The sequence below is a fragment of the Moschus berezovskii genome, chromosome 3 (assembly GCF_049115385.1).
Source record: "Moschus berezovskii isolate FMDL1 chromosome 3, NW_MosBer_1.0, whole genome shotgun sequence".
In the NCBI taxonomy this organism is placed as follows: domain Eukaryota; kingdom Metazoa; phylum Chordata; class Mammalia; order Artiodactyla; family Moschidae; genus Moschus; species Moschus berezovskii.
In genome coordinates, this window is record NC_142462.1 from 41497936 (window position 1) to 41517157 (window position 19222).

Sequence of the window (19222 nt, forward strand, 5' to 3'; positions counted from 1 at the left end):
CTTGTATTACTGTGATGGTGAATGGTTTGTCTTGAAAACAAATCAAGATCATTCTGTCATTTTTGAGACTGCATTCAACTACTATATTTTGGACTCTTTTTTTCAGCAACCATACTTTCATTTAATTTTACTTTTTAGTACTTCTGTTTCTGTATCTCATTTCTTTTCTTTTGAATGGCAGCACCATTTCTTTTTATATTTTGTCTTTTCAGATTTCTCAAAAGATATTCACTGAGCGAGATTTGTTTATATTTTCTCTCTTCCATGTTTTAGGATTTCTTCAAATGTATGAGACATTCAACAATTAGACAATGAAAGAATGACCCAGGAAATCTGTGTACTTTGTTGTGGTGTGTTGATGGGGATTCAATACTCCAGTGTGTGGTTGGAGGATGGGGCTGGTTTTTACACAAAAGAACTGATTATTTAAAAGTGTCACTGGAATCTCAGAACATATGAAAGGAAAGGTTTTATTATTAAAAGTCAGATTTAATAAAAAGTATTAGGAAGCAAGTCATTCAGTAAATTATTAATGCCCAGGAAAGGGAAAGTGATACCACTGGAGAGAATCTAATAATACAAACATGTAAAATTATAGAAAGCAAAATTCTAGGACAAATTGCAGTGTATAATTTTTCAAAGATTACATTCTCAAACAGCAGGAAAAGTCAACATGATGCTGAAAAGGTTTTTTATAATAACTGAAAAACAGCAGTTTTTCTATTCAGGTGATGAATAAACAGATTTTAGCAAAAGTATCATGCTGTAGTATTTTCAAATTTTGTAAATGATGATGAAATTAAAACTTCTGTTTTGTTGCAAAGTACTTCTGAGACAACCAAAGGTATTGATGTATGTAGCATTTTTTTGTCTTTATACCGAGAGGAAAGGTCTGTCTTAGAGAGAGAATATATTGATATCAGCATTTATGGTGCCCCATGAATAGTTTGTTTCAGATGTTTCAACTGTTTTAAAAAATAAGGGAAATCCAAACATTAAAATATAGAACTGCATTCTTCACAGAGACATGCTAGTGTCAATTATTTTTTATCTCTTCTCTCCTGTGGTAAAAACTCTGAAGATCTACTTTCTTAGCAACTTACAAATATGCTATATGTGTGCATGCTAAGTTACTTTAGTCATGCCCAACTCTTTCTTTGTGACCCCATGGACTGCAGCCCACAAGGCTCCTCTGTCCATGGATATTCCAGGCAAGAATACAGGAGTGGATTTCCATTCCCTCCTCCATGGGATCTTCCCAACCCAAGGATCAAACCCACATCTCTTATGTCTCCTGAATTCGCAGGCAGATTCTTTACCAGTAGTGCCATGTTGGAAGCCCCAGATGTGCCATATAGTATTATCAGTTATAGTCACCTACTATAGTGGACTTTCAGGCAATTATCCTAAATGAAATGTCAGGCAAAAGAAAGACAAACACCATTTGATCCCACTTATATGTGGAATGTTTGAATAAAAAAGCTCAGAGATACAGAAAACAGTTTAGTAGGTGCCAGAGACTAGGAGAAAATAGGTGAAGCAGGTCAAAAAGTACAAAGTAAAAAGTACAAATAGGGACATCCCTATTACTTATTTATTTTATTAGAAATTTGTACTTTTTGACCTGCTTCACCTATTTTCTCCTAGTCTCTGGCACCTACTAAACTGTTTTCTGTATCTCTGAGCTTTTTTATTCAAACATTCCACATATAAGTGGGATCAAATGGTGTTTGTCTTTCTTTTGCCTGACATTTCATTTAGGATAATTGCCTGAAAGTCCACTTATGCCATTCCAAATGACTAGATTCTTTCTTTTTATGACCAAATAATACTCCATTGTACATGTATATGTTGCATTTTATTTATCCAATCATTCATAGGGGAACACTTAGGTTGTTCCATATCTTTGCTACTGTAAATAATGCCACAATGAGCATGGGGCTGCATATATCCATTTCAGTAGTATTTTCATTTTCTTCAGATTAATACTCAGGAGTAGAAATGCTGGATCAGCAATTCTTAATGATAAAATGAAAAAAGTTCTGGGTAACACTACAAAATGGATAACTTTACTTGTCAAAGACCAGTTCATTTAACATACTTAAAAATTATATGCAAATGTCGACAGAGAACATAATCCTCTGCTAAGTAAAGAAACCTGATGGTTTAGCAGAAGAAGGTTTTGTGACAGGATGGTTTAGCTGAAAGATGAATAAATTCTTTTAAGAGCTTTTTTAGTAAAACTTTTTTGAGATTTTGCTTGGTGTTTTGAAAATATAGAATGAATTTAAAATCTAGTCTGGTTAAGAGAGAGTTTTCAACAATAAACCATTTGAATGAGTCTCTGCCAGGCCTTGGAGAAAATGTTCTGACTTCAGGTGACAAGATACTTGGATTTAAAGGGAAGCAGTCCATTCTAAAAGAGATCAATCCTGGGTGTTCATTGGAAGGACTGATGTTAAAGCTGAAACTGCAATACTTTGGCCACCTCATGCGATGAGTTGACTCACTGGAAAACACTCTGATGCTGGGAAAAGTTGGGGGTGGGAGGAGAAGGGGATGACTGAGAATGAGATGGCTGGATGGCATCACCGACTCTGTGGACATGAGTTTGAGTGAACTCCGGGAGTTGGTGATGGACAGGGAGGCCTGGCGTGCTGTGATTCATGGGGTCGCGGAGAGTCGGACACGACTGAACGACAACTGAACTGAAATCTTTGGAAAATCATGTTGCAAAAACAAAACAAAACCCAAAAAACAAACAAAACTCCCTATAAAAAATCTTGAAACATTTCCATTCTTCCTTAGGCATTAGCATGTGGAAGGAAACTAACAACACTCAACTTCTACCCAAAGATGGGAAGAGCTATAGCACAAATAACAGCATTTACCTTCCCTCTTCCTAGACTGGGTATGACCCTTCTTCTGAGCCTTCTGCTCAGAGAACAGAATACTGAGAGAAGATAAAGACGTCAGAGAGTTGTACTGTTATTACACTCAAGTTGAGATTTACTGCTATCTTAAGCATGCAATAAATCTCTTCACAATTTCTGTGTGAAAGAATATCCTGCTATTCACAAGAAAGCATAAGAATATTCTGCTACTGTTTTTAGCTTCCTATAAGTGTGAGCAAGCTACTTTGTTTTAACAAGTATCTTGAACAAATTAAATTCATTTAATTTCAATTGAAAATAAACCCCTTTGTATTTATCTCAATTTTGACTGATAATTGAGTATTTTGTGCAACAAAGCCTAAGCACAAATTTCACAAAGAAGTTTTATTCTTTATTTTTAGTATCAAAAGAAATAATTTTATTCATAGGTCTATAAAAAGTTCAAAAAAGCAATGTCTTGATATGATAATTTTGTAATTACATGCCTACTTACTAGCCCCGATGATATCACCCAGGAAAGAATGTTTTATCAAAGTCTTAAATAAATCTGTTTTAAACTAATTTGTATCCATGTTACTTTTGATTAAGGTTGAGTAAATTTGCTATTGCCAATAACATTAATCGGAATCAAATTTCAACTTTTATTTAAATTAAACGTATTTAGCTTATCTGAAAAAAATGAAAGGCTATTTTACCTTAAGCCATAGTTTGACACAGACATACTGTCTGCCTTTTAAGTTTTTTAAATTTGTACAAAGAAACAAAGTTAAAGTCAAGAGGGGTAAGCTACGCCTCTTTTTTTTTTTTTTCTCTAAGAAAAGTTTTAAGTATTAAAAAGGAGGAAACATAAAATCACCCTTAACAATTGTGTATTATATATCTACTTCATTAGGAACTTTCTTAGCAGAAAGTTGTGATAAGAATATAGACTTAGAAGTTCCTCAGCCTAAAGATGGCGGCTTCTACAGCGAGGGGAGCTATGGGGCTGCGTACAAATATCGGAGGGCGGTTGCGTTTGTCAGAAAAATTCCCTGGACGGCAGTCTCAGGTGAGCTGAGAGAACACTTTGCACAGTTTGGCCATGTACGATAATGCACTGTTCCTTTTGACAAAGAGACTGGCTTTCACAAAGGTACGGGTTGGATTCACTTTTCTTCAGAAGAAGAACTTCACAATGCACTACAACAGGAAAATCATGTCATTGATGGAATAAAGCTCCATGTTCAGCCTCAAAAACCCAAAGCTTTACAAGGAGACCAAACATCTGATGAAGAGAAAGATTTTTGAGACCCTCACTGCCTACTGAATAAAGTAAATAAAAGAGAAAAAAAAAAGAATATAGACTTACTTGGATATAAAATAATTTTTTAATGAAAAAAACTAAAATTTCCTTTACTGACTTAAAGTGGCTATAATTTACAGGAATGAAGCAACACATAAAAAGAGCAGAATAAAGAATTGGCCAAAATAAAGATAGTCACAGGAAAATATTTCTCAACTTAAAATAGTACTGAAAATTATTATTGTAATATTATATCCACAACAAACTTATTTAATTACTGAGAGTCATGGAATATTTTGTGTGTAGCAAACCTAAGAATTATTTTAAGGATTTTCTCAGAGTAAAAAGATTAATGAATATTGTTCCCTCTTACAGACTACATGGAAGGATGGATGAAAGGAAGGAACAGGACAGGGAAGGAGGGAGGGAGAGAGAGAGGGAAGGAAGTAGGAAAAGAAGAAAATAGATTGGAAGAGTAATTTTCTGTTTTGATGCCCTATCACTCTTAAGAGACTCCAGTGTGTATCTTATAAAAACAATACTCTCTGACATGACCACCATACAACTCATCCATAGGCTCTATTTTAATTTTGCCAATGATCACATCAATGTATCCTTTTCACTTCTAGTCCAGATACTTGTCTAGAAAGCAGTATTGCTTCTAATTTCATGTCTTATAAATATTGTCTGAAACAGTTGTTTAATCTATCCCTTTCTCTTATGTCCTTAATAGTTTTTCAAATTTGCAGGTTTTTCATGCTTTGTGACTCCTTTCTAAGTCTGGAGGATGTTTCCTCAAAACCAAAGTCGGGTCTCTTTAGGGTGAAGTCATCATTGTGTTCAGATTTCAGTATTCCACCAGCATACTGTTTCTTAGCAAAACCTCTGCCACCATTACAATTTTCCAAATTATGACTATTATTTCCTCTTTATTTTTAGTTATTTAATTGAAGAAGAGTTCTTTTCCTCCTTCATTTATTTATATTAGTATGAACTCATGGGTTTCTGTTTTAGTATACTGGGTGTCATCTGATATTGTCATTGATTTTTAATACTCAAATTGTCCTAGACTTGCTCAATGAGAGATCCATTAAGTTAAGTTCTTGTATACTTTTGACATATCTTATCATTCTTTGAGCATGTCTTCACTTTCTGATATAAGGTGTTCCTGGACAAAAATTTTTATGCTTTAGTGAAGATGCTATTTAGAAACCAAGAACATTGCTAAATGGTATCAATGAGTCTATGCCCATCTCATGTGAATATAATTCACATGCATTCCCATGCAAAGTTTATTCTCATTATTCACGGTAGTTACATTCTAGCAAGTCACTGAAAATTCCAAATTAAGGAATACTGAACCACCACCCCTGAGAATATGGGGTTAGGTTCCTGTGAGTCTCTGGTCACATTTTCACCAATTGGTCATTGCATAACATTGTTGTGTTACATGTGTTTCTGTTTAAAACCATCAAACTCATCTTATTTTTAAAAACCTGCCAACTACTTTTCAATAACATTTTATCATTTTCTTGTCTATATTGCCATCAACATCAACTGACATTCTTTTTCATTTTTTAGCTATTCTGATATCAGTGAGCTCCTATTTCACTGTGATTTTAAATTTTCTTTCTCTGATGAGTAATGATGATGAGCACATTTTATGATGCTTTTCTCCAAGCTTTTTGCACATTCATTTTAACTTTTTTACTAAAGTATAATTTATTTCCAGTGAAAGGTTCAGATCTGAAAACTACTAACAGTTGGACTTTGAAAATCCATATGCTCATACATCCCACATCACTATCAGGGCATTGATAATTTCCATAACTGCGGAACATCTCCCTATCTCTTATCCATCAGCCATTCCCCCACTGGCTAAACACTCAGAAGGCAACACTGGTATTATTTACATCACTGCAGTTTAGTTTCACCCATTCTAGATAAATTCTCATACACATATTTGTGTGTGTATAAAACTTCTTCAACTGAGTGTAATGGTTATTGAGATTCATCCATGTTGTTGGTATTGCAACAGTAGCTCATTCTTTCTTATGAGTAAGTGGAATTTAATTTTATGATTATACTACAGTTTGTTTATCCATTTTCCAATTGATGAACATCTGTGTTATTACCACTTCTGGTCTACTATGAATAAACATGTTATAAACATTTTATTCCAAGACTTTTAATGTACTTATATTTTCTGTTCTCTGGTATACATAACTGGGAGTGGAATGACAAGGTCAGAGAGTAGATATCTGCTTAACTTTTAAAGTAACTGGCTAAATTTTTTTTCAGACATTTTCTACCTTTTCTTCACTTCAATTGCTTGCTCTTTTATTAATTGTGCTCTAAAATTTTTGCTTGTTTTTAATCAGAAAAGTCTTACCAAAACAACTACTCCTTGTTGTTCAAATAAAAGAATTCAGCGGAAAAGAAAGGCAATGAAAAAGCAATATAGTGATATGAGGAAAATACTATCATCCTAGAACTTTATATGCAGCAAAACTAACAAAACAAAACAAAAAACCAACTGTTTTTTTCTTAAAAGGAGGCAAAAAAAGACAAAAGGAACAACTAACCCATGCTCTTCTAAAAACCAATGTTCAAAACTTAGCGTCTTGTTTTCATAAGATCTGTATATTGTCTCGAACTGATAAAATAACAAAATGTAAAAACTGTATTGATTACGACTTTCATCCCCCAATGCACAGACTATGAAAGAAGGCCATGACTTCACTACTACTGATGATTTATAACTCAGATGTCCTGGATTCTGTTATAGGGGAGGAAAGACTTTCCCTTTAGCCTCCTAAAGTTCCATAGCCAAGTCAACTAAATAAACTGAAACAGGCAGACTAAAAGAAGAAAAAGTATCCCAATGTACTAATTTTTAATATTGTATGCATGGGATCATTACAGGGAAAAAGGTTAATTCCTCTAATGATGGAGATATTTGACAGTTTGTGTGCTATCTGGTGGCTCAGATGGTAAACAATCTGCCTGCAATGAAGGAGACCTGGGTATGATCCCAGGGTCAGGAAGATCTTCTGGAGGAGGGAATGGCAATCCATTCCAGTATCCCTACCTGGAGAATTCCAGGGACAGAGAAGCCCAGTGGGCTATAGCCCATAAGTTTGCAAAGAGTCAGACATGACGAACAACACCTGTGCGTGCGCACGCGCGCGCACACACAAACACACACACACACTGTCATAATAAGGGAAAGGGTAGAGCAGAGAGAGATAAGAAGGCCTTCTTCAATAAACAGCCTATAAAACTAGAAGAAAACAACAGAAAGGGAAATACTAGAGATCTCTTCAAATAAACTGGAGATATAAAGAGAAACTTTTGCCCAAAGATAGGCACAATAAAGGACATAAACAGTAGAGACCTAGTAGATGCTGAAGAGATCAAGTAGTGATGGAAAGAATACATGGAAGGAATGTATAAAAAAGATCCAAATGAACCAGATGACTACGACGGTGTGGTCAGCCACCCAGAGCTAGATAATCTGGAGAGCAAAGTCAAGTGGGCATTAGAAAGCACTGCTGTTAATAAAGCTATTGGATGTGACAGAATTCCAGTAGAACTATTCAAAACCCTAAAGGATGATGCTATCAAGATGTTTCATTCAATATGTCAACAAATCTGGAAGACTCAGCAGTGGCCACAGGACTGGAAAGGGTCAATCCTCATCCCAGTTCCCAAGAAGAGTAGTACTAAAGAATGTTCAAATCATTGGACACTTGCACTCATCTTCCATGCTAGTAAGGTCATGCTTAAAATCTTGAATGCTAGGATTCAGCCTTATGTGAACCAAAAACTTCCAGATGTCCAAGCTGGGTTTAAAAAAGGAAGAGGAACCAGTGATCAAATTACCAACATGTGCTGGATCACAGAGAAAGTTAGGGAAGTCCAGAAGAACATCTGTTGCATCGACTACGCAAAAGCCTTTGACTGTGTTGACCATCATAAAATGTGGGAAGCCTTTAAAGAGATGGGGATAGCAGGCCATCTTACCTGTCTCCTAAGAAATCTGTATGCTGGTCAAGAAGCAATAGCTAGAACCATGTATGGAACAATTGATTGGTTCAAGATTCAGAAAGGAGTGCAACACGGCTGTCTGCTGTCACCCTGTTTATTCAATCTATATGCTAGCACATCATGAGAAATGCCGGGCTGGGTGAGTAACAAGCTGGAAACAAGAAAGGTGGGAGAAAAATCAACAACCTCAGATATGTGGATGAAACCACTCTAATGGCAGAAAGCGAAGACTCAAAGATCCTCTTGATAGGGATGAAGGAAAAAGTGAAGGGGCCAGCTTACAACTAAATATTAAAATACTAAGAACATAGCACCCAGTCCCATTACTTCATGGCAAATAGAGGGGGAAAAGGTAGAAGCAGTGACAGATTTCCTCTTCTTGGGCTCTAAAATCACTGTGGATGGTGACTGCAGGCATGAAATCAGAAGACATTTGTTTCTTGGCAGGAAATCTATGACAAACCTAGACAGTGTGTTGAAAAGCAGAGACATCACTTAGTGCTGGTTAAGAGACAGATATATTACTCTCTCTATATATATATATATATTCACTTGAATCAAGTGAATGTAAATAAGAGTGAATAAAATTATTTATATTTTCTTAAAGCAAATGTAAGTTTATTTTTTTTCAAAAAATTTTTTAATTTATTTATTTTAATTGGAGTCTAATTACTTTACATTATTGTATTAGTTTTGCCATACATTGACATGAATCTGCCCCGGGTGTATATATGTTCCCCATCTTGAACCCCCCTCCCACCTCCCTCCCCATCCCATCCCTCTGGTTCACCCCAGTACACCAGCCCCGAGGATCCTGTATCATGCATCGAACTTGGACTGGCGATTCATTTCACATATGATAATATACATGTTTCAATGCCATTCTCCCAAATCACCCCACCCTCACCCTCTCCCACAGAGTCCGAAAGACTGTTCTATACACCTGTGTCTCTTTTGTTGTCTCATATACAGGGTTATCATTATCATCTTTCTAAATTCCATATATATGCGTTAGTACACTGTATTGGTGTTTTTCTTTCTGGCTGACTTCACTCAGTATAATAGGCTCCAGTTTCATCCACCTCATTAGAACTGATTCAAATGTATTCTTTTTCATGGCTGAGTAATACTCCATTATGTAAATATACCACAGCTTTCTTATCCATTCATCTGCAGATGGACATCTAGGTTGCTTCCATGTCCTGGCTATTATAAACAGTGCTGCAATGAACATTGGAATACATGTGTCTCTTTCAATTCTGGTTTCCTCGGTGTGTATGCCCAGGAGTGCAATTTCTGGGTCGTATGGAAGTTCTGTTTCCAGTTTTTTAAGGAAATCTCCACACTGTTCTCCATAGTGGTTGTACCAGTTTGCATTCCCACCAACAGTGTAAGAGGGTTCCCGTCTCTCCACACCCTCTCCAGCATTTATTGCTTGTAGATATTTGGATAGCAGCCATTCTGACTGGTGTGAAATGGTATCTCATTGTGGTTTTGATTTGCATTTCTCTGATTATGAGGGATGTTAAGCATTTTTTCATGTGTTTGTTAGCCATCTGTATGTCTTCTTTGGAGAAATGTCTGTTTGGTTCTTTGGCCCATTTTTTGATTGGGTCACTTATTTTTCTGGAATTGAGCTGCAGGAGCTGCTTGTATATTTTGGAGATTAATCCTTTATCAGTTGCTTCATTTGCTATTATTTTCTCCCATTCTGAAGGCTGTCTTTTCACCTTGCTTAGAGTTTCCTTTGCTGTGCAGAAGCTTTTGATTTTAATTAGGTCCCATTCGTTTATTTTTGCTTTTATTTCCAATATTCTGGGAGGTGGTCATGGAGGATCCTGCTGTGATTCATGTCGGAGAGTGTTTTGCCTATGTTCTCCTCTAGGAGTTTTATAGTTTCTGGTCTTACATTTAGATCTTTAATCCATTTTGAATTTATTTTTGTATATGGTGTTAGGGAGTGTTCTAGTTTCATTCTTTTACAAGTGGTTGACCAGTTTTCCCAGCACCACTTGTTAAAGAGATTGTCTTTTCTCCATTGAATATTCTTGCCTCCCTGTCAAAGATAAAGTGTCCATAGGTGCGTGGATTTATCTCTGGGCTTTCTATTTCATTCCATTGATCTATATTACTGTCTTGATGATTGTCACTTTGTAGTAGAGCCTGAAGTCTGGCAGGTTGATTCCCCCAGTTCCATTCTTCTTTCTCAAGATTGTTTTGGCTATTCAAGGTTTTTTGTATTTACATACAAATTGTGAAATTATTTGCCCCAGCTTTGTGAAAAACTGTTGGTAGCTTGGTAGGGATTGCATTGAACTTATAAATTACTTTGGGTAATATATTCATTTTCACAATATTCATTCTTCCAATCCATGAACACGGTATATTTCTCCATCTATTAGTGTTCTCTCTGATTTCTTTCACCAATGTTTTATAGTTTTCTATATATAGGTCTTTTGTTTCTTTAGGTAAGGTTAAAATGTGTGTCCTAAGTTTTAAAACTTGTGTATTTTTTAAATTAAAAATTAAATTAAAAACAAATTTAAAACAGGAAATTTCAAGAAGACCAAAATTTATTTAAAAAAATATATTTGATAACCTCTAGGCAATTTATTCTGGAACTCTCTTGTTTTTTCCATGATCCAGGGGAAATTGGCAATTTGATCTCTGGTTCCTCTGCCTTTTCTAAAACCAGCTTGAACATCTGGAAGTTCACAGTTCACGTATTGCTGAAGCCTGGCTTGGAGAATTTTGAGCATGAGTTTACTAGTGTGTGAGATGAGTGCAATTATGTGGTCATTTGCGCATTCTTTGGCATTACCTTTCTTTGGGATTGGATTGAAGACTGACCTTTGCCAGTCCTGTGGCCACTGTGGAGTTTTCCAAATTTGCTGGCATACTGAGTGCAGCACTATCACAGCATCATCTTTCAGGATTTGAAATAGCTCAATTGGAATTCCATCACCTCCACTAGCTTTGTTCATCGTGATGCTTTCTAAGACCCACTTGATTTCACATTCCAAGATGTCTGGCTCTAGGTCAGTGATCACACCATCGTGATTATCTTGGTCATGAAGATCTTTTTTGTACACTTCTTCTGTGTATTCTTGCCACCTCTTCTTAATATCTTCTGCTTCTCCTAGGTCCACACCATTTCTGTCCTTTATTGTGCCCATCTTTGCATGAAATGGTCCCTTGGTATCTCTAATTTTCTTAAAGAGATCTCTTGTCTTGTCTTTTCTGTTGTTTTCCTCTATTTCTTTGCAGTGACCGCTGAGGAAGGCTTTCTTATCTCTCCTTGCTATTCTTTGGAACTCTGCATTCAGAAGCTTATACCTTTACTTTTCTCCTTTGCTTTTTGCTTCTCTTCTTTTCACAGCGATTTGTAAGGCCTCCTTAGACAGCCATTTTGCTTTTTTGCATCTCTTTTCCATGGGAATGGTCTTGGCTCTGGGCTGGAAGAAGCACAAGCTGGAATCAAGATTGCTGGGAGAAATATCAGTAACCTCAGATATGCAGATGACATCACCCTTATGGCAGAAAGTGAAGAGGAACTCAAAAGCCACTTGATGAAAGTGAAATAGGATAGTGAAGAAGTTGGCTTGAACTCAACAATCAGAAAACTAATTCATGGCATCTGGCCCCATCACTTCATGGCAAATAGATGGGGAAACATCTGGTCCCATCACTTCATGGCAAATAGATGGGGAAACTGTCAGACTTTATTTTTTTGGGCTCCAAAATCACTGCAGATGCTGGTTGCAGCCATGAAATTAAAAGACACTTACTCCTTGGAAGGAAAGTTATGACCAGCCTAGATAGCATATTAAAAAGCAGAGATATTACTTTGCCAACAAAGGTCCATCTAGTCAAGGCTATGGTTTTTCCAGTGGTCACGTATGGATGTGAGAGTTGAACTGTGAAGAAAGCTAATCGCCGAACAATTGATACTTTTGAACTGTGGTGTTGGAGAAGACTCTTGAGAGTCCCTTGGACTGCAAGAAGATCCAACCAGTCCATTCTAAAGGAGATCCTCCTGGGTTTTCATTGGAAGGACTGATGCTAAAGCTGAAACTCCAATACTTTGGCCACCTCATGCGACGAGTTGACTCACTGGAAAAGACTCTGATGCTGGGAGGGATTAGGGGCAGGAGGAGAAGGGGACTACAGAGAATGAGGTGGCTGGATGGCATCACCGACTCAGTGGACATGAGTTTGAGTGAACTCCAGGAGTTGGTAATAGACAGAGGCCTGGCATGCTGTGATTCATGGGGTCGCAAAGAGTTGGACACGACTGAGAGACTGAACTGAACTGAACTGAGGCAGTTTGTTCAAGAAAAATAGCAGAAGGAGAGAAAAGTCACAAATTATAACCATAATGATTGAACAGGGAAAAAATACAACAGATTTAAAAAGGAGAAAATATGAAATAATTACCAACATATTTGCTAATAAACTTGATAACCGGGTTCAACTGGGAAAAATCCTCAAAAATAATGCTAAATCTGACCAGAAAAAACAACATAAAATCTCAATATCCTTATAGTTCTAAACTGTATGCCCAAGGCATATTAAGATGACACAGTGAACTCAGAGTGGTGTCCGATTATACTTTAAATATATTTCATAAATATGAACTACAATCTTCAGAGATAAATTTGGGTGACTGTACATGTTACTAGAAACGACCAAGATTGATTTAAGTACCTGATGCAAAGTGTTAGTCATTAAAGGATTTCATTTAAAAAAATAACTTTTGTTTATAAAGTTAACTATAAAGAGAGTGAAAAGTCAATAGATAGAATAGAATAATATATTCCCAACATTATTTCTCAAAAAATATTAATAAACAGAATGTACAAAGAACACACAGAAACACAAAATAGAAAATCCGATAAATTTTTCTGATTGTTTGTTAAATGAAACTTAAAACACCATGATATGCCACCAAAATCTACCAGAATGGTGAAGACAAATAAATGACAATGATAAAAATATTGTTTTGGAGAATGGTAAATAACTCTCTTACTTTCCTGGAGGAAGTGTAAATTGGTACAACTCCTTTGAAAATCTGTTTTTCAACCTCCACTAAAACAATACATTCACACAGTTCCCATGCTCTGGGAATTCTACTCCTAGATCATACCTATAAGAAATATCCACATAAGTTCACTCAAAAATATGTACTAGAATGTTCATGGCAGTAGCACTATCTCAAATAATCAAAACCCTAGAAACTAACTGAATACCTATCAACAGTAGAATGAATAAATGGTGTTATAGTCACACTACATAGTAGTGAGAAGAAATATCTAAATCATGCAACTCTATGGCCAAACTTCATACATTTAATGTGGAATAAAAAATAATGAAGCTAAAAAATACATTATGTATTATTCTATTCACATACAGTGCAAAAGATAACAAATGTCTTAGAAGTTATAACTGTGGTTTTCCTGTGACTGGTTTTCCAGGGTGTTGACTGGAAGGGAACATAACAGGTAATTTTGAGGTGTGGACAACATCCCATTTCTTGATTTCACTGCTATTTTACAAAAGTATATTCAGTTTATAAAAATTTATCCTGTATATCTGCCTGTCCCTTAATCTTCTCTATTGCTGTCAAAGGAAACCATCTATAATTCAAACCTAATCACATCAATGCCATGCTTAGGCATTGACATGACTTACTAATAATATTTCTTTTATCTGGATGAACTCACTCACACCTGATTCCAGCTCTTACTCCTTCCTAAGATTTAGTTCAAATGTCAGCATTTCCACAAGTACCCACCATTCAGAGATGACCCTGTGCTCTATCACATCTGCTGTATCACATCAAATCTAAAATATCCAGTCCCAGTAAGAAAAAGAATTGACTCCCTATTATCCAGTGTAAGTGAAGTGAAAGTGAAGTCGCTCAGTCGTGTCCGACTCTTTGTGACCCCATGACTGTAGCCTACCAGGCTCCTTCATCCATGGATTTTTCCAGGCAAGAGTACTGGAGTGGGTTGCCATTTCCTTCTCCAGGGGATCTTCCCAACCCAGGGATTGAACCCAGGTCTCCCGCATTGCAGGCAGACGCTTTACCATCTGAGCCACCAGGGAAGCCCATGCAGTGTAGAAACACATATCTTAAAAAGGCAAAACATATTCTATTAACATTTCTCATTTATTGGAGATTTGTATTTGAATCTGATACCAATAGTCTTTTAAGTGTTTAGAAATTGTATGAATATTATTTTCTCTATTCTTTGACCAAAAAGGATGACTCAGTATTCTGCAGTCTTGATTCCTTGTGCTAGTCATCTGCTTTTGTGAAACTCAATTTGTTTGCAGAGTTTATCTATTATAACTGGACTTTTTTCTGTGTTCTTGGGTGGTTCATTAATAATATGTGCTAGTGAAGTAATTTCTAATTTATATTAAATCTTAGTTTTGTGCTATTTGCTGTTTCTTTGAGTTTTTATATGACAACAGTTTGCACCAACATATAGAGCCTATAAACAGGTCTACCTCGTATTCCCCAGGAAGAAAGAAGCATAACTATACCTATACCTAAACTGGAGAAAAGTGTTTTGAGTCCAAATTTAGGAGACAATATATCTGCAATGTGAAGGGCTGTTTTCTACTTATATGTTGAACCCTGTTTATGACTTACTTGTTTGCACCTTTGTTAAATAAAACAACAAATGCCTATCTGTTGGCCACTGTGATAGACACAATGATAACTTCTGGGAATACAATTATGAACAAGAACATTATGTCTTTGCCTTCATGAAGATTATCTTAATAACTTAACAAAAGAAAGAACTCAAATATGATGCATGATTTTTAAAAAAGGTAAAACAAATGATGCTCTGAGGCCATTTAGTAGAATTTTTACCTCATTAGACTGATGCTGACTGGAAGGTAGCCAACTTGCCCTCACCAACCTGTCCTCATGATTTTCTTCAAGCCCTGGCTTAAAAAACGATTTCTCTAAGAAATCTTACTTGATTAATCCTATTTCACTGTGTTGTTGTTTCCTGTTGTTCTGTCACTAAGTTGTATCCAACTCTTTGTGACCTGTGGACTGTAGCCTGCCAGGCCCCTCTGTCCATGGGATTTTTCAGGCAACAATACTGGAGAAAGGTGCCATTTCCTTTTCCAGAGGATCTTCCTGATTCAGGGATCAAACCCACATCTCTGGCTTTGCAGGCAGATTCTTTACCACTGACCCACCAGGGAAGCCCCATTCCATTTTGCATATTCCTTTAACTTGGGTATGCTTAGGCACTTATGGGAATATTGTGTTCATTTTACATCTGATTATATCTTGTGAGTTTCCATCTACCCAGACTTTCCTAATGGCTCATGAATAGTATTTAATAAATATGCATTGAGTTAGGGAGGTTAAAGCTGAGTAATAGAGGAATCCTTTACATGTGAAATATCTTCAGTTTCAGAAATACAGCAGTAAATCATCAGGGAGCATAATCTCTTGGAATCATCACAAGGGGACAATTACCTATTGCACATGTCTGTTCAAAATTCACTCAGTGAGTTCCCAACTGCTACAGACATTTCAGACTAGGTAGAATCTTCAGAATCAGGGTAAGGAGTTTTAACCATCTCAGTTATTCAGATTTTATGCTTATAATGAGCCCAATCTGTAGGTGTTAAATTAGCCAATGGGGAGCCCATTTGCTGGCCCATAAATGTCAGAGAAGCAGACTGAAACAGATAAAAGAAAAGTAAAAAGAATTTATGTAGGTGATATAAAGCTTAAACTTCATACCACAGATGATAACTGCCTCAATATACAGAAGAAAATTTTTAAACGTGTTTTATTTTCTGCAAGCTTTCCAAAGGAAAAAGAAAATAAATGAAATAAGGTTGTTTCCTTTTTACGCTGTTTCACATAATTCTCACTATAAATTAAATTGTGATGTGTGCATTTAACTACATTTTTTAAAGGCTGTACGTTAGCATCCACAGACCTTAGTATCTACATCTCTCATATAATCATCTGCTGAGTGAACATAACTCTAAGTGGGGAATTCTTGTTCACGGACTTGATGTCACTTGATGTCACAGTCCTACAGCATTAAGTTTTATCTGCAGTTTCTTGTTTGTTGATCTTTCCAATAATTGTTTTAAAGGTCACTTCCATTAGGAAATCCCGTTTTAGATGCAGAATCTGAAACCTCAGGTTTTTTAGAATATAACCTCAGTGATGTGTTTTAAAATAAATTACCTGGGAAACATAAGAAAAAGAAGAGAACTTACTTTGGAATAAATATACCTTTTTATAATGAAAGGTATGTTCAGAAATCATTCTTACAATGTTTGAGCTTTAAGAGCAGGTAAAGTTTGGAAAGATAATGATAACAATTATCCAATATGGAAAGTGGCAAACTTGTTTTTGGTATACTATAAAGTGGAAAAAATTAATTACATTGTTGGGGTCCTTTGTGGACCGGGGACCTGGTGGTCCGGAGACGACGATATGAGACAGCAAAAAAGACACAGGTGTATAGAACAGTCTTTGGGACTCTGTGGGAGAGGGTGAAGGTGGGATGATTTGGGAGAATGGCATTGAAGCATGTATATTATCATATGCGAAACGAATCACCAGTCCAGGTTCGACGCCTGATACAGGATGCTCGGGGCTGGTGCATGGGGATGACCTGGAGGATGTGGGGAGGAGGGAGGTGGGAGGGGGATTCAAGAAGGGGAACACATGTACACCCGGGGCGGATTCATGTCAATGTATGGCAAAACCAACCAAAATATTATTGTAAAGTAATTAGCCTCCAATAAAAAAAATAATAATAAATAAAAAAATAAAAACAACAACAACAAAAAGAGTGAAAGAGAGAAAGAGGCTGATACTCCCTAGTTTACTCAGAAAACAAATAAAGTCCTTGGCACAGGACTTGCATCTCCCACGAAGGCACCGGGTGCCCTCTTGAGGGGGAGTGAAGGCACAGGGCGCCTTCTTGAGAGTCTTAAAAGCCCGGGCAGGAGAGTGGGCAAGACGGGTCTCTACACTCTAAGGAATCAGCCGAGGAGAGAGAGAGAAAGAAAGAAGGAAGGAAAGAAAGACACGGGGCCCCAAGCTCTGATGGAGCAAAGGTACTTTAATGATTTCTCTGTGAGTATATAAAGGCTGTGGTACAAAAAATTTCTTTCAACAAAGATCAGAAAACCAAATGTACAGTAACCATTACCAAGGGAGCCAGGGGTTAATAATGGTCACAAGGTCAGGAGACAATCCATATCTCAAGGAAAAGGGGGAAGAGACTAAGCAGTTTTGTCGTAAAGAGAATGTTTAGTAGAGCCTGTCTCACACAATGACCCCAGTTCTGGGAGAAGCTTGCTTACTCCACTTGAAAAGAAACAAAGGACTTGTGAGAAACAGCACGTAAGAATCCTCCTGTTAAACATTCCCTGACAACATGACCATTATTTTTCAAGCTTGAAATTGTTTAATGATTCTATACAATGATTAAATAAGTATATATATATATGAAACTAGAAATATTTGGGGTACAGGAACTGGTAACCACTATAGGAACATATCTGTTGTACAAATGGTACCATTGTTTTATCAAGAATATGGGCTATTAATACAAATGATGGTATACACTCAAAGAATGAAACATTATGTTCATGATAATGTCAAATTGACTGACAGCTTATTCCAAGTTTGAAAATACAGTGACTTTTAGAAGACGAGGAAAATAAGACAATGGCAAAATGAATAAAGCATAAGAGAAAAATGGATCCTCTTTTATTTACCCTTCAATCAGTATGAACACACATCAGGGTTTCTTTTTTTGTCAAATTATTTTCAATTATTATACTAAAAGGTATAATACTATAATCAGGATGAGTGTATGGAGAGAAAATGAGAAATATCTTTAGCCTCTTTAAATGTGTTATCAAGTGATAGTTTAAAAATAAAATTATAGTTAGATTTCATATTGTTCATATTTCATTACCTTTCTACTGGTGTTGGATAAATACTGCTTTAAATTGGATGATCAAACAGGATTGGGAGGGTGGAAATAGTAGCATAGTAAACATTCTTTAAATCTGTAGCCTGCCAAAAATGCTGACCAAACTTTCTTTAGTACAGAACAGCTTGTGACACTCAAATGCATAAAGAAAACATAAATAATAAAAGCAAAGCCAGCTTTTAAAATCCAAACAAAAATAGTTTTCAATGAAATGCAAGATTTTTATGATCTTAGAAACTCTGCCAGAATTTGTTTGCTTTGTGCTGCCAGGATTCACGAGAACTGAATACAAATTTGTATGTTTTGCTTGCTTTGGATGCACCTAAATCAAGCAAGTGACTATTAAACTTCACCTTCTAGTGAAGATCTTTTCTCCTGTCATTAAATTTTAATTAGCTCAGGTTTTGACATTTTAAAAATCACTTTTTCTGTTTTTGAATGAAGTTGTTAATTTGGCATTAGCTGTTTCTTAAAAACAGCTGAAAAGCCCTGAAGCTCATTGGACAAATCCAAAGCAGACAAAAGTGAAATAAACTGTTTGCTATCATCAGAAAACTAACTGGATGATCCACAACTGTAATTCTTATTTCCAAGTGATACAGGTAATACTTTTAGCTTTTCCCCAATAAATATGATGTTAGCTGCGGGCTTGTCATATATGGGCTTCATTATGGGGAGTTAGACTTCCTCTATGCCTATTTTCTGGAGAGTTTTATCATAAATGGTTGTTGAATTTTAGTAGAATTTTGTCAATTACTTTTTGCTCCATATATTGAGATGATCATATAGTCTTTATTCTTTGATTTGTCAATATGGTGAATCATACTGTTTAAACTGTGAAAACTGAAGAATATTTGCATTCCTAGAACAAATCCCACTTGATCATGGTGTATAACCCTTTTAATCCATTGTTGGATTTGGTTTGTTAACATTTTATTGAGGAAAACTGCATCTATGTTCATCAGTGTTCCCGGCTTGCAATTCTATTT

At 36.2% G+C, this 19222-nt stretch overlaps 1 pseudogene; it reads left to right on the forward strand.

The window, feature by feature from the left end:
- The first annotated feature begins 3846 nt into the window (after positions 1-3846).
- Positions 3847-4191, forward strand: LOC129552053 (SRA stem-loop-interacting RNA-binding protein, mitochondrial pseudogene; annotated as a pseudogene).
- The last annotated feature ends 15031 nt before the right edge of the window (positions 4192-19222 follow it).